Genomic DNA, 16177 nt, shown 5'->3' with positions numbered 1-16177 from the left:
AGGGTATCTGGGAAAAAAGAGCAGTCAGTGAAAGGGTTAAGTTTCCTCCAAGTCACCTTCTCACATAGTTGTTATTGCACAGAAACAACTATCAGGTGTTCCAAACGTATTAGTGTGTAATATGTAGTTAGGTCTGGGGTCCTCTAAGTGTCACCAATTTATGAGAACAAAGTAATTCCTCTAAACCAAGAAGAACTTTAAGTACACCCCACCTTATACATGAATATGTTCTGAGGCAGGTGGGGAAAGAGAAAAGAAGTCACACAAACCGACATATAAAAGGGATGACTCGGATTAACTTTTTTTTGAACCACACCCAGGATGAACCTGTAGAGAGCATAACTCAGGTAGCCCAATCCAAAGGGGAGGAGGGGATAGATCTGCAGTGGCTGGGTACAGTGCTGCTGCACCACCTCCCAAAAGGCCTTTGGTGGCACTACTGCCAAGAAAATAAACTGAAAAACCTGTTGACTGGCAAAAAAATCCCCATTGAGAGTGACGGCTTACATCACCCTTTTGGGTGGCGTCTGTGCCCAGGAAAGGAAGAGTTCCTGGGGCGAAAGGGCACAGGAAGCCGACTAAAGTTAGCTCCGCCTCCGAGAACACTCTTGTCCATGCCGGCACAAGCTCCTGTGGCAGTGGGCTACCAGCACATGCAGCAACTTCCAGGTTCGGGTGCCCACCACTGACATAACAGCTCCTCCACCAGCATATTCACCCCGTATGCCACTGAAGCAGATGCAACCTTATGCTGCTTCCATTTGCACCTCTCCATTGGATTGAACTCCGAGAATTATTGTTCTAGCACAACAAAGACCAGCTTGAGCAAATGCAGTTGAAGTCTCTTCTAGCAGTAAAAATGAGAAGGCTGCCATCAGTAGCATGCGTTTGGGAGAAGGTATGCTTTACTGGGGTTGGGTGGCAGGCCAAACTACAATCACTATTACCCTGAGGAAAAAACTGAGGATAAACTGCAGATTGAATCTGAGAATATTTATAGAAACGTATTCCCTTGTATCCATGCATCTGATGTCGAGGTCTCTTGTGAGATTTGCGAGAGCCAATCAGAAGCAGCGTTAGCAGCAATCTCAGCAACATTCTGAACTGCTGTCCTTCCTAGAGGGAGTATTCGTGTGCAGTTCAACCAGTGAGACTGAGAGATATTTATTTTTCTCTATTTGACATGGTCTATTGTATCAAGAACTACAAGTCCCAGAGCTCCTTGTGCATAAACAGAAGGATGGGTTAAAATAAAATTGTGTTCATAAAGTGTTACAATTTAGTGTTACATAAAACAATTGCAATTGCTTTGGAATTGAAGAAAGGAAAAGAAAACTGGCTAATTGAAGTAACAACTCATATGAGATATGCTGTGTATTATATAGTGTGCTATGTGATTCTGTGTTGTTATAAGAATCATTACATGGGAACGACTCAGCCCAAGACTTACCCAGGGATGCTGTTGCTGCCAGGTGTAGGGATGGCAGAGGGCCTTTTCTCCATGCCAGCCACATGGTTCCCTGAGGGCAAGGCTAAGAGGCCTGACTGGCACAGAATTAGGTAGCAGGGGCCTTTCTTGGCTCCAGCTTGTACTGGCTCTTCCCGCTCACCCTCCCATTTTTCTTGCACTATTTTTGGATCTCCGTTATATTGTTATGTGTGTTCAATGTTTTTGTTTATATGTTACAGCTTGATGAGTTGCACATGGGAACTGATCTGTTTTGGGGAGGAGGAGTCTGAGTACCGGCTCTCCTCATTATTGGGAGCCCCCATAAAGGGCCTTGGTGATCACTCCCCTTCCCTTGCGTGCCACCCTCCCCCTCCCCCTCCTTCCTCTCACTTGCATGCCATCCCTCCCTCCCCTCCCCTCCTTTGCATGCTACCCCTCCCCCTCCCCTCCCCCTGCCACAGCCGCTTTAAGATACTTGTGAGCCACAACAGGGGGAGGTGAGGGAGGGGGAGGGGTGGGATGCAAAAAGGAAAAAAAGTAAGTGAAATGAAAAATCCCAGAAACATAAAACTTTAAAATTAACTGGTATAATATTTGTAGCCATGTTGATCCAGTAGGATAAAAATAATCAATATTGACAGGCCTGTCCCTTTTTAATGAACCAAAAGCTACAAATTAGACAGTAAATGTGCAAGACTCTCAAACTGGGTGTTGTTATTAAACAAAAGTTGAAAAGGCAAGCATTTTTCAGAAGAAAAACAAACTTCTTTCTTGCCTCAAGAAATCATAGGTATGTTGTAAGAAACTGTTTTGTTGATGGAGAAGGACATGTATTAGGGTTGCCAGCCAACAGCTGGAACATGGCAGGAGGCTGGGGGTCAGGGACATGGGGATGCTGTCATGATAGTATCCTGATGTTATTTCCAGGTTGAACCTGGAAATGAGCCACACTGCTCTAGGGTCTAGTGGAAACTCTTGTTTTATCATAGTTTCTACTGAATCCTGGAGTGGTATAATGTCACTTCCAGGTTTGTTCCAGAAGATGAAATCCAACTGGCTGTTTTCCTTCACTTTCCCTCCTGCCAGCCTATTCAGGGGAAGCACAGGTCAGGTAGATACCAGCAAACCTAAGTGTATTACAAATTTGATTTGCGGCCCACAAAAAATGATTGAGCCCTATTCGTTTGGCATGATGCTAGGATGAGGTGAGCAGGCAACCTGTGCTGGGCACATCTCTAAAGGTGGCACAGAGCAGTCAATAGTTCACAGAATAATCAAGCACAATTCCCGCTGGCGCTCATCCTGGCTAGATCCCTGCCATACTTCTGTTTGCCGGCTCAGGCCACAACAGTGCCAAACCTATGGGGATGCATTATTCAAGAGGATGGTGAAGGTTGCAACCATTTTCTCCCTCTGAGTGTGAGGTAAGCCACAGGACAACTGGGCAGAGGAAGCATTGTACGTACTATCCTCCACTGTAGTGCACGCACAGAAAATAGCACTCTGGAGCCACCCCACCTTAAAAATCAAGGCAGATGACAACTAAAGGCTCGTTCTTGCATTGGAAAGTCTTCATGTCCACTGAAAACACTCTGCTTCACACAAGCATTGTGTCATAGTCCCACTTTAGACTGCATTGGTCAGACCACACCTGGAGTATTGTGTGCAGTTCTGGAGGTCTCACTTCAAAAAGGATGTGGACAGAATCAGAGATGTGCAAAGGAGAGTTACAAGGATGATCAGGGGCCTGGAGACCAAGACCTCTGAGGAAAGGCTAAGGGACTTAGGAATGTTTAGTCATAGTGGGACATGATATTTCTCTTTAACTATTTGAAGAGCTGCCATTTAGAAGAGGGTAGGGAGCTGTTCCTGTAGGCAGCAGAGGTTAGGACTCACAATAATGGGTTGAAATTAAGGACAGAAAGGTTCTGACTGGATATTACTAAAACGATGTTTTACAGTAAGAGTTTTGCAACAATGGAATCAGTGGCCTAGGGAGGTAGTGAGCTCCCCCTCACTGGCAGTCTTTAAGCAGCGGCTGCGCAAACACTTGTCAGAGATGCTCTGGCTGTTCCTGAATTGAGCAGGTTACACAAGATGGCCTGTACAGCCCCTTCAACTCTATGATTCCACATGAAAATTCTGATCACTACTACAGGGCAGGTAAGAAGGGGCCTACCCCCTCCTATGCAGTTTTCCCATGTTGAAATGCAGCCACAAGTCACTTCGTTTACTTCCCAATGGGAATCTTTTGTCGAAAAAGGGGTATAAAAATACTGTCAACTTGCCTCCTAAGATATCATGATTGCAGTAATGGTGAAAAATTGTTCTTAACGGCAAACATTTAATTGGCAAAAGGGAACACAGAAAAACTTGTCTTTAGATGAACACAGGAATATTTTCATGGGATGAGATACTAAGTGTTGTGTTGTCATAGTTACTGTATGTATGGTTTTGCTCTGTGGGTATATGGTTACCAACTTCATTCTAACTATTACAGGAGAGCTGGCTGGAAAAGAAAAATAAAGTAGGAACCTGCCACTTTTTAAAATGTTGTTCTAGCTTAAATATTTTAGCACAGTAAGCATTACAAGTCATATCAGAAATATCAATAATAATAAGAGCTTGTAAACAGTGAGCTGTCAGATTAGCTATTCCACAAAACATCCTTGTTTTCAGTGGGAACAGAAATACTCTTTTAAGAATGTAAAGACCAGGGGAAGAGGGGGAAAAGCCCTGCAAGGCAAATCTAATTGTGCAATAGTTGACTTGGCACTGAAGAACTACTTCCAAATCAATTCCATCTCTCCCTTTCTACAGCCCTGGGCCCATTCTGGGATTTGAAAGCTGCATCTGATGAAGCCAAGAATGTCATAAGCTTTTCTATACACCAGGAGGTAGAAACTTATTGATTAGGTGATAATTTGAAAGAGCTGTTACAGCATTCTTTACATACTTCAGTTGTTCCATACTCAAGATGGCTGCCAGGATGCCATGTGTATTACTGTAAAGGATTATTGTAAAGGCTATTGTAAAGTATACAGCATGCAGTCTCAACTATTCCTGCACTTGGCATTAAAAAACCCAATTCTGTTATAAAATACAGCCCATCATGAAATGCCCACAATTACCTCAGCTCCCCATCCTGAACATCCACAAGTTATGCTCAATACCACCTTTAAGTTTCTCTGGTTACTATGTCCTTACAAATAGCATGTCCTCAATTCTGGCTACCCATTGCCATCAAGGTATCAGAAGTAGAAATTTCTGCTTCCATCCTTTTATCTCACTTCTTTCCCATTTGAATTAATCAACATTGTATATTGCACAGGTACACAAGGAAGATGGATGGCTTATTATGGACCGTTAGTGTAAGGAGAATTACTGATTCTAGAGCCGAAAAGGCAAAATCCCCAATTATTAGTTACTTGAACGGTAAACACAATCATCTATGAAAATACAGGTGCAATTAAGCTAAGGGAAGGAGGAAAAACTTTAGGGGATTAATTCCACTGGACACTGGCTTCTGTATAACTCCTCAGCTTGGGGATAAATATATCTTGCAGATGTTGGCTCCAACACTCCCCTTTAATCAACCACAATCTGTTGTCTGAACTTGGAGAGTTGCCCATAAAAGGGATGATGGGGAAAGGCTGCCATTTCCCATGGTTTATTTCTAAAGAGACAGAAATCTTTGAATCAGTGGTGTACTAAAGCCAATCACCCCCTCCTCCCCAGAGCTCAGATGGAATGTAAGGTTTTGTTTTTCATCTTCACAACTTTGGTTCGTTCCACAGCTGAAATAAGATGTCCCAAGGAAGGAGTTCTGGGAAGGCACACCACACAGCCTTTTTCCAGAGATGTCCTTAGGAAGCCTTATTTCTGCTTATGATTATTTTTTTTTAAAAAATGTACCCTTTCCCCCTAAGCTGCCTGCAAGACATCTCCTGCCTGGCTGTGAAGAATTCAGAGCATCTTATGTTTCCCGCCTGATCATTTTGCTCTCTGGTCAGTTTCACTTGCTTGTTGCACCCAACAATTTTTTGTGCTGGTGAAAGGATTCTTCCTGCCTCTATTTGCTGACGGTTGCCTCAGGACGTTTGTTCTGCAAGCCCAGATCCTGGATGCCTTTTCAGCCTGGAAAGTATATAGTGGGAAGGATGAGCCTACTTCATCAAGTTACTGTCATCACAGTGCTTATTTTAAATTGTTAACTTGTTAAATTTTAAATTGGGATTTGTATTTTAATGTTTATGGAATGTTTTAAATAATGTTGTAACCCGCCCAGAGCCCTTCGGGGGTAGCTCTTTTTAAGATTTCCCCTGTACATCTAATTTTGGGTGTGCGGAGTGAAAACAGGCAATCGTTTCTTTTCAACAAGTCTTACAGACATCTTTTTTTGTGCTGTGCGAAATGGACCTTTGTTCTTCATCTTCACTATGAGGTAAATTAGGCGAAGAGAATGCAACAGTCTCAGATTATTCAACAAGTTTCATATTCAAGGGGGATTAGAATCCAAGTCCAGTTCTAGCACAGACACCCAACCACTGCACCACAGTATTGCCAAGAAAATGATGAGAAGCAGTTCTTCTACCATGAATTCTCTGAGGTTCTCTTGTGGGACATAATGGAGCTATAAAAAAAAAGAGTTGGAGGGTGCAAAATCCCTACACTTTCAAACACACTGACAACATTTTCCCTTCCTATGGAAAATCAGTCCCGTCCTCTCAAGAACTGAGTAGCCCCTACTTTAGGAGCATAGCATAGCATGTGAAAGATGTTATTTACGTATGCAAATATTGTCCCTCTGTTTCCCAAAATGCTGGGTCTGCCCCTTTTAGAGTAGGGAATTAGCAAAGGGCAGACCGTGCTTTAACAAGATATCAGGTGAGCTCATATTACCAACATTTTCGGAAATGGGTCTCTGCAAGAAATCTACGGGAGAACGGAGTAAAAGTTTAAACAGTTTTTGTTAGGAAAAGTAACACAAAAATGCAAACACACAAATGGTCAAAGCACACAGAAAAATCACACAGTTCTAGGATGTATATAGTGTTGAGGCAATAGGTTTGAAAAAGCGAGAGGTTTTGGAGAATAAAGGTGATAATTACCCGCTCTATGAGCAGAATGGTCCAAGGAGCAAAGTCCAGCAACCCTCACTATGCTCTAGTAGAAGAGGAAGAGAATACATTTGGGGGACAGTATTAGCCAGACAAAGAGATGTCCAGGGAAACCCTGGGTGTCGGTTGAGGGGGCTAGTTATATGGAGGAATGGGTCCTCAAATTAGGCTAAGTGACCCTGATCTCCCAGGACAAAGGAGGTTCTAGCCTTCCAGAGGGAAGACAAGAGAGGAACACTTAACTTAAGTGTTGGACACTTAAGTTAAATGTTGGATAGTAAAAATTAGGGTGGCCCTCAGAGCCCTCTCTGTGGGCACGTGCAAACAGAGCCCCCCCCCCGCCCAAATCTAGGCTGGTCTGGACCACTGGGCTTGATTATTAGCATTAAACCTAAGACCTAGTTTTGGGGAAGCAGTGTAGGTAACCCCGCTGTAGGTTAAGCGCTGTTAACCCCACTGATTTTCATGCGAAGAACTAAAGCATGATCCTTTACCTGGGAGTAAGCTCAGTTGCTGGCAACGGGGTTTGCTTCTGAATAAACCCTCCTAGGGTCATGATTCACCCGTTGGAAGAGTTGCACAGTTGCTTCAAAGCAAAACCACCAACTATCACCAAGCTTACTCCCAAGTAACCCACGCCTCAGAGCCAATCGGTTTTTTCTAAACTCAGACCTCAGTATTCAGGTTAAATTGCCATGTTGGCATTTTGCGATAAATAAGTGGGTTTTCGGTTGCAATTTGGGCACTCGTCTCGAAAAGGTTCGTTATCACTGTACTAGACAATGCCAAAAGTAAATGAAGGTGGTCTTGGGTGAGGTTAATCAGAAATCAGAAGTTGAGATTAGTATTTCTAGAAGAATGGCTGAGAGGAATTCCTTGATGAAGTCACATTAGATGTGAAGTAGCTTTTCCAAACTGGAATATTTTCTTTTCCTTAATCTCTTTAGGAAGTAGGTGAAGAGGGTTATTTTGCAAGGCTGATGTTGGCAAGGGCTAGTCCATAAGATTTTCTTGTTCTTATGGATTACACTGAGCCTCCCAAGGTCCTTCCCAGAAAGCCACAAAGTATCTCTGTATTTCCAGATTTTATTCGTTGTCAGAAATGACTTGGCACCAATTGCTTTTGAACAGTTAAAAAAAGGAACTAGAAAAATTATTAAACCTAAGTTGTTTGGCATAGTCACAAAGAGAAAACAGGTGAGTTTCAAAATCAGGTAGTTATTTACAGAGTGTGGTTGCTGTTTCAGTTTGGACACTGTTACCAGATTGGGACATGTTTTTCAGTCCCTGATGAGAGGTTAAATGTAACTTAATTTACAGAAAGATTCCCTTCCCTCTTTGGATACTGACTGAATAAGAAGCCTCACTGTCTCTCCCCTTCAGCATCTCTCTCCCAAAGATAACCAATATCCCCATGTGTGTCTATGTTAAACTGCAACAAGGGAACACAGATCAGACCAGTTATGTCTATCTGACAATTCCCTCCAAAAGTCAAGTTTTCAGCCAAGAATACAGAGTTGTTCCCTCAATCTCTGCCTCTCCAAAACTCAAATTAACCACCCACTGATTAACTGGCACTCTCTCCTGCAGCCAATCAGAAGCAGTCTCTCTCTCTCTCCCTCCCACTCATGTTTCTATAGTTAACTCTTTATGTTCAGGTTGGCTCTGCTTAGTTACACTTTAACTAAGTTCTGAAATCTGTCAGAGAGCTATGCAAAAACCACAGGATAGCAAGTTTAGTTTCTGATGTACATGAATCACGACAAACTACAAGGCAGCACTGATATCCAGACAAGCTTATAGTCAGACAGGGGGCCATTTCTGGAACACTGCCCTACTGGTCATAATCTTTATATCATGTACAGCACAGTCTCATTGAGCACAGCAAAAGTATGATGGATGCCAGTCTTAATTCAAGGATTTGATATCAAGAAAGTCTGCCTGACACACTACAACATTATTTCATCTCCCAAACTGAGAATACAGAACTTCAGACAACGCCCCTTCTAAGGGCACAACCTCTTGAATCTGGTTAGCCACAGCTCAGCCTTGAAATCATGCCCCTGGCTCAGGCTTCACAAAGAACTTGCAAATGTCCACACTCTGATCTGGTCAATGGGGTTGCTGTATTGCCTGCACCCCTTTCCCCTAACATTAACTTAATTTCAAACCTCCTGTCCAACTTTTAAGGGTCATCAGCCCTGCAGCGTTTATTTTAGCAGTCCACGCTCTTCAAGACTTGGAATGTCCCAGTTTTAATTTCATTAGCATTGCTCCAAACTCATCAAGTCTTTGGCTCTCCAAGGTTTCAATCTCATCAAATAATTTCCAACAGCATTGTTCGTGCCTGGGAATGGAACTCTGATTTGTCTCAGGAAGACTGCCCCTCTTATCATTGAGGATCATTTTTTCCTATAACTAAATCCATGGCAATTTTCACTTGATTTCCTCGAGTCTGACAGTTTCCCTTGGAGAAGCCCTGGCCATTGCCCACTCTACCTGGACTTCTCCACTTCTGGAACTGTAAATATCATCTTCCCCACACCCTCTTTCTATTTCTGCAATCACTCATCTCTGTTATCTCCTAGGCTTCTTAAATTCTGTGTGCTTGAAAGTATATTTTTTAAATTTTAATTCCTTAAGAAAAGTTGTAACCCTTTCATTTCAATTCTGGTTTTGTGTGGATTTCTTAGGGGAAATACATTGATGGAGATCCCCATAACCCACCTCTCACATTGCAGGTTGGATTCCAGTGAATTTCCCCAACCATTAATGGAACAGACCAGACCAATTTGGGTAACAGTTAAAAAAAAAAACAACCACTGGGACCATCATCTGATAGGCTAGAATAAGAGCTCTCAAATTTTGAGAGTGCGCCTCTTGATCCAAGTGAAATGGACTGAGATTCCCATTCCCTGGTGGATTCCGCATAGCATAAATATAACATTTTCAGGACGTCATAAAAAGTGTTTTGGGGAAGAATTTGGCACAGCTCTCTCCCCCAAAATAACTTCAGCCCATTTTATTAACCCAGGTTTTTCAAAAATCGCTCAACTAGCGATCCCCCCCACAAACCCGGGTTGAAGACATTTCCTGTCTGCTGAACGAACACAAGCAGGCAGGAAATGATTTATTTCTCCCACCCAAACATCTTACTTTCATTTCCGCTGCTCACACCCACCGTTTTTCGTGCTGTAGCAGATTCTCCATGAAGATTCCCCACAGGTTTCCTCTGCTTGCAACTCATCCGCATGCAATTTCATTGTAGAAGAATAGTAGAAGAATAAAGTTTGTTTTAACGAGTAATTCAGTGCATGTATTATTTTTCTTTTTTTTGTAAAGGGGATATCAGTGATGCTAAGCAACGCAAATATGAGCATATTGCAGCTACTCAAATCATGTTGCCATAGCTTTGCAGATATCCCTCTCATAACAAAAAAGAAACAATGACACAAGCGCGGGATTGCTAGGCAAAACAAACTTTATTCGTCTATTTTTTACTGTGAAATCATGCATGGATAAGCTGCAAGCAGAGGAAACCTCTGTGGGGAATCTTCACAGATATCTGCTGCAGCACACAAAATGGTGAGAACAGCTGTGAAACCGACAAGAGCTCTATGCAGCAGGCAGGAAAAAAGATTAGTTTTGGCTGGCAATGCATAAAATGCCAAACTGGATCTTTTAAGAACGTCCTAAAGACATTATATTAATGCTGTGTGGAATCCACACCTCCAGTCTGATAACTCAGGAAATATTTCTTTCCTTTCTTCACTTTTAAAAATCGCATAGTTGCTCTCACTGATTCCAAAGAATGGTTCGCTTTGCTTTAACCGTGAAACAGTTGCTTGTGGAAGTAGATTCTAGAATGGGCCAATTTTCTTGCCTCCAGCAATCTCTCCTTGTCAGGATTTCAAAGAGGGCTGGCAAGCTACTGTAGGAAACATAGCTGGACTAGATGGCTCAATTATTACTATTAAATATTTTACAATACGACAGTACACAGTGTTGCATAACAATCTTAAAAAAGGTCACATTAATTAAATTTTATAAAATGCACAGAGCAGCAACTTACAATACAGTTAACATAAAACATGCCTTAGACCCAGACAGATCACTGGTCCATTGATAGCTAGACATTTAACAGCATGCCTAGTGGTGTTATCTGCTCTGCCTGGTAAAGGCCCCTTCCGCACATGCAGAATAATGCACTTTCAATGCACTTTGCAGCTGGATTTTTACTGTGCGGAATAGCAAAATCCACTTGCAAGCAATTGTGAAAGTGGATTGAAAGTGCATTATTCTGCATGTGCGGAAGGGGCCACAGTCTCAGACAATGAAAGGTATTTTCCAATATCTGCCACCCAAGATGGTAGAGAAATGGAGATAAGGAACTTGGTACATGGCTGTGAAAGAGTGAGATCCACAATCAAGCCATGATCTCTTCTTTTTTAAAAAAATACTTTATTTAAGTGATTATATTAAATAAGATAGTGTTAGTAAACAATATAGATCATCGTACAGAGTGCAGAAAATTATTAACATTTGAAATAAAATACAAAGGAAAAAATCCTAACATAAACCCCTCCACCTCCCTTACTAATAATATTTGATTAATAGTTACAATGAAGTTAAGTTTAAAGAGAAAAAAGCATCTTGTAGAGAGCAGAGAATAAAAAGAATCCCTGGTTGACTTCCCCTTAGTTTCTCACAGTTATTAGTTGTCTGATGTTCTCTATCAAAACAACATTGTCATTGCTTATCCTTAATTTTAATTACTTCAACAATTCTATACATCTGTGGTCAAGGGGAACAAAAAGAGAAAACAGTCGAAGAAAGCCAGATTTTTACATCTCTTAAATTATACATAGCTTTAAAATGTAAAATTATATCTGGTTTTAATATAACTTTTCCATGGGGCCCATTTCATTTTCTCATGTTCTTGAACATTTGCAGATATGGTGCCATAACTAAATTGCTGCTTAATTCTGTCTGCTTGACTAAATTCCTGTACTTTATGTACCCATTCTTCTGTAGTTGGTAGTATTGGAGATCTCCAATTGGCTGCTAGTAAAAGTCTTGCCGATGATGTTAAGTAAAGAAAAAGACAGAGGTTATTTTTGGAGATTTTCAGGTCTGAAAAAACTGGACTAAGCAGGTAAGTTTCTACTGATTTCTTGAATTTCAATTTTAGTACCTTTTGTATTTGTGCATGTATTTTACTCCAGAATTTTTGACAGTTTTGCAAGACCACCAGCTGTGTACAAAAGAGCCCACCTTTTCCCCACACTTCCAACATAATAGTGAGTAAAGCCATGATCTCTTCTTGTGTGTGTGTAAAATGCCATCAAATCACAGCCAACTTATGGCCACTTGGTACAGTTTTTAAGGCAAGAAACTGATTATTTTCCAATGCCTTCCTCTGCATAGTGACCCTTAGTATTCCTTAGTGCAGTGGTTCTCAACCCTTTAATACAGTTCCTCATGTTGTGGTGACCCCCAACAGTAACATTTATCCATTTTACAGATGGAGAACACGGATGCAGAGAATCTTAGGCGACCCCTGTGAAAGGGTCGTTCAACCCCCAAAGGGATTCCGACCCCCAGGTTGAGAACCACTGCCTTAGTGGTTTCCCATTAAAGTACTAACTAGGACTGATCCTGCTTAGCTTCTGAGATCTGATGACAACAGACCAGCCTGGGCCATTCAGGTCTAAACCATCTCTTCTTAGTTTCACTCTAAATACTAGGTCTACACTTGCTGGCAAAGAACAAGAAGAATGGAGATAGGTAGCCAAGAAGACTGTTCACAACATGTTTCCTAAAAATCCAGCCACTTAGAAGACTGTGCCCTAAATCCTCAAGGCTCTCACACTTTCAGAAAGTCAAAAACACAGTTTCCTCACATGACCACCAGTAGATCATAGCATCATAGCAAGCCTTTATTGGCATAGACAACAGTACAACAATAATAAAAAACGGATTAAAAAGAATATACAATACAGGAAATAAATGTGAGGTTGAAGGAAATCTACTGGCGTTTAGTAATTTCCAGGAGAAAGTCTGCATCTATCATGCAGAGAGAAAAATCAGGATTGTTCAACAAGTAGTGTAATCTAATTAAATCGGGGAGATCGGGTAAATGTAAAGGAGTAAGATTCACATACTTGGATCTGATTTCCTTGAATCTGAGATAGTGTAGTAATTGGTGGGCCAGAGATTCAACTGAGCCATTGTTACATGGGCACAATCTTTTAGCCTATTCTTGCTTATTAAATCTGCCATGTAACAAGGCAGAAGGCATAACATTAAACCTGGCGAGCATTATGGCTCTCCCTTGAGCAGGGTTTATTAAGCAATACAGGTAGTGTGCCAAGTGGCCCCATTCAAATGGGAGAGAAAAATACAGGGGGGAGCATGATTTCTTGGCTACGGTGATTAGGGTAGTGAACTCTCTATCCAATAGTTGACCTTTTAATTTTCTACAAGCTTCTGAATAGGACAAAGGGCAAAGTGAATTCACTGACAGTTCAATAGAGGCCATTTTTTTCTTCAATTATGGAAAACCAGGGGTTGGAATGGGTGTCGGAGAGCAGATGGTGGACCAGGGAATTACAATCCAAGAGAAAATGAATTTGCAGCCAGAATCTAAAAGCCCTCAGCCAAGCGGCTGATTCCAAGGAGTTTTGACCTAACTCCAGACAAAGGGCTGCATAGGGCACGCAATTTGGGAGTCTAGTTATCTTATGAAAAATTTGGATTGAAGAGAATTCAAGGAGTGGTTGATAGCTTGAATCCAAATTGGGACTCCGTAAAGCAATCTCGAGGCGATTTTGGCATTGAAAATATTGAGGGAAGGAGGGATGAAGGAGTGGCCACTGCTATAAAAGAAACATAGTAGTGCTGACATACTGTTAGATGTAGCTAGGAGAGCGGCCTTCCTCTGGGTTGCCCATGAAAGGTTAAAGGAGAATGAGAGGCCAAGGTATTTATAGCACTTAACCTGTTCAATTTGGGTGCTTTTCATTGCCCATGTGAGCTTCTTAAAGTGCCTAGAGAAGACCAATACCTCGGTTTTTTCATAATTAATTGTCAGTCTGTTGGATTCATAGTAATCCACACAGCGCTTCATTAAGCGTCTGAGGCCAACTCTGGATCGAGAGAGAAGGACAGCATCATCTGCATAGAGCAGAGTTGATACATGGGATGTACCCAGTTTTGGGGCATGGCTGTTCACTGTTGAGAGAGCAGAGGGGAGGTCACTTAAGAAAAGATTGAAATGAGTGGGGGCCAGGACGCAGCCCTATTTGACCCCTTTGGAAATTGGAATACTGTCTGTCAAAAAGCCTTCATCAGAACACTTGATCCGGCAACTGGTATTTGTGTGCAGTTGCCTAATTAAGAACAAGAGTCTGGCATCAATGTTGAGGGCAGCCAGTTTTGCCCAGAGAAATTCTCTCGGCACAAAGGCAGCCTTTAAATCAATAAAGGCAGCGTAGAGTTTGTTATCTGCATTGATTGAGTATATACTGGCTAGGTGTAATAGCACCAAGGTGTGGTCCAGAGGAGATTTCCCCTTGCGAAAGCCTATTTGTTCAGCCCCCACTGCACCAGAGTGGGAAAGCAACAACTGAAGTTTCTTCAGTAACAATTTAGCATAAATCTTCCCTATCACTGAGAGGAGGCTGATGGGGCGGAAGCTGGCGGGTTCTGACACCAGTAGATCAAGAGCAATATGTACTATGCCTGGTATGTGGGGGGATGTAGGGTTTGCAAAATATCAGCATCTTCAAACTGAACAGGAAACAGAATAACATTCTAATTGCAGCTGTTCCCCACTAAGAGATGGAAGCAAGTTCAGCTTCTCAACAGTCATTAAAAAGCAGTCCCATAGAGAACACAGAGTAATAATCCACATGGGAGGTACCAGAGTATGGGTGAAGCAATGCAGTTCTTATGCTCATTTAACAGAGATTCTGCTACTTGCATTTCTTGGGGGCTCCCCCAATATCCTTTCAGAGGATTTCTCAGCCAAAAGGTCCCTGAACTGTGATGAATAGTATCAGGGAAATCCCTTTGCTTCGACCCAAGGCTGTAAAATAAAAATTAACGATGCTGTTTCCAAGTGTGCATTTATTAAATTAACATATTAATGACAAGGCTATTGGAAGAGCATAAACCTTGTGATAAATACACATATAAACACTGCATTGGCTTTTATAGCCTTAACTCTTCAACAGTAACATAATAAAAGCAGAAGGACATGGACGTTTTTATTTGGGAAAAAATGTGGTTGGAGTTTTTCGTAATACGTTTACCACTGTCCTACAACAATTGCTTTATTCACTATAGTGATTAAACTAAATAAATGGCAAATAATAAAAGTCCATTCCTCCATCATTGTATTACAGGCCTAATTTGCATTTCTTATTCTAGTCACAGTTGTATACCAAACCACGTGAATCAACGGGAAAATACAAACTTTCAATTTATGTGTATCAAACTGACAATTCTTTTTTGATATCTAACTTATAAGTGACATACAACCAAGACCAGGATGGCCCAAGCTCACAAGATCTTGGAAGCTAAGCACAGTCAGTCCTATAAACTATTCGGATTGGAAACTCCACGGAATTCCAGGGTTGCTATGCAGAGGAAAACAGTGGCAAACCACCACTATAGGTTTCTGGCTTGGAAATCCTACAGGGTTACCGTAAGTCAGCTGTGACTTGACAGCACTTTACACACACACACACACACAAATGACATAAAGCTTTTATGATCTGTATTCTTTTGATCAGCCAAAAAACCCTTTTAAAAAAAAACTAAAGGGGAGTTCTAAAATCAGCAAACAGAAGCCTCTTTCAAAAGAGCAAGGATAGTTTAGTGGTAATAGCACCCCACTAGAAACTGAAAGGTCCAGATGGAAAGTCTTACACTTTGAGTGACTAGGCCAGTCACACCCTCACTCAGCCTAGTTGACCTCACAGGATTGTTGTAAGGATAAAATGGAGAAGAAAACACTGAAATCAATGTATTGTCGAAGGGTTTCACGGCAGGAATCACTTGGGTGCTGTGTGGTTTCCGGGCTGTATGGCCGTGTTCTAGCAGCATTCTCTCCTGACGTTTCGCCTGCATCTGTGCCTGGCATCTTCAGAGGATCTGGACACAGCCCTTGCTAGTATACGGCCATACAGCCCGGAAACCACACAGCACCCCAAACACTGAATTCCTTTTTTTGGTGTGCAATCTATCACTAAAACAGCAAGTAGTACAGTCTGCAGCTACTCCTGACTTTCTACACCATACTGATCCAGCATTCTACGTCTTAACTTCTTTTGTGCGAAAATATTTCTAGAGTGTATCTACCGAATGACAGTCTTTTTGCTTATGATGTCCTTCATCCATGGTATTAGTCAATGCTATTATCACACCATTTATCAGTTCAAAATATGGATGAATATTTATATATCCACTTTTAGAAACCTATAAAAATGTGTGAACCTTTTGAGCTATTGGTCATAAAATGTAGAACCATTATCGCTTTACCTTTCAATAATGTCCATAGACCGAGTCCATCTCCAACTCCCAAGATGCTAGATTCCTGGAG

The 16177-nt window shown here is 41.7% G+C and overlaps 1 protein-coding gene across 3 annotated transcripts in view; it reads right to left on the bottom strand.

Annotated features, from left to right (window-relative positions):
- LRRN1 (leucine rich repeat neuronal 1) overlaps positions 1 to 16177 on the bottom strand; it is a 41005-nt gene that overhangs the window by 10166 nt on the left and 14662 nt on the right. The window lies entirely within an intron of this gene.

Source organism: Sphaerodactylus townsendi, linkage group LG03 (genome assembly GCF_021028975.2).
Source record: "Sphaerodactylus townsendi isolate TG3544 linkage group LG03, MPM_Stown_v2.3, whole genome shotgun sequence".
In the NCBI taxonomy this organism is placed as follows: Eukaryota; Metazoa; Chordata; class Lepidosauria; order Squamata; family Sphaerodactylidae; genus Sphaerodactylus; species Sphaerodactylus townsendi.
The sequence above is the reverse complement of the archived record's forward strand: the minus strand, read 5'-3'. Positions and strand labels throughout refer to the sequence as shown.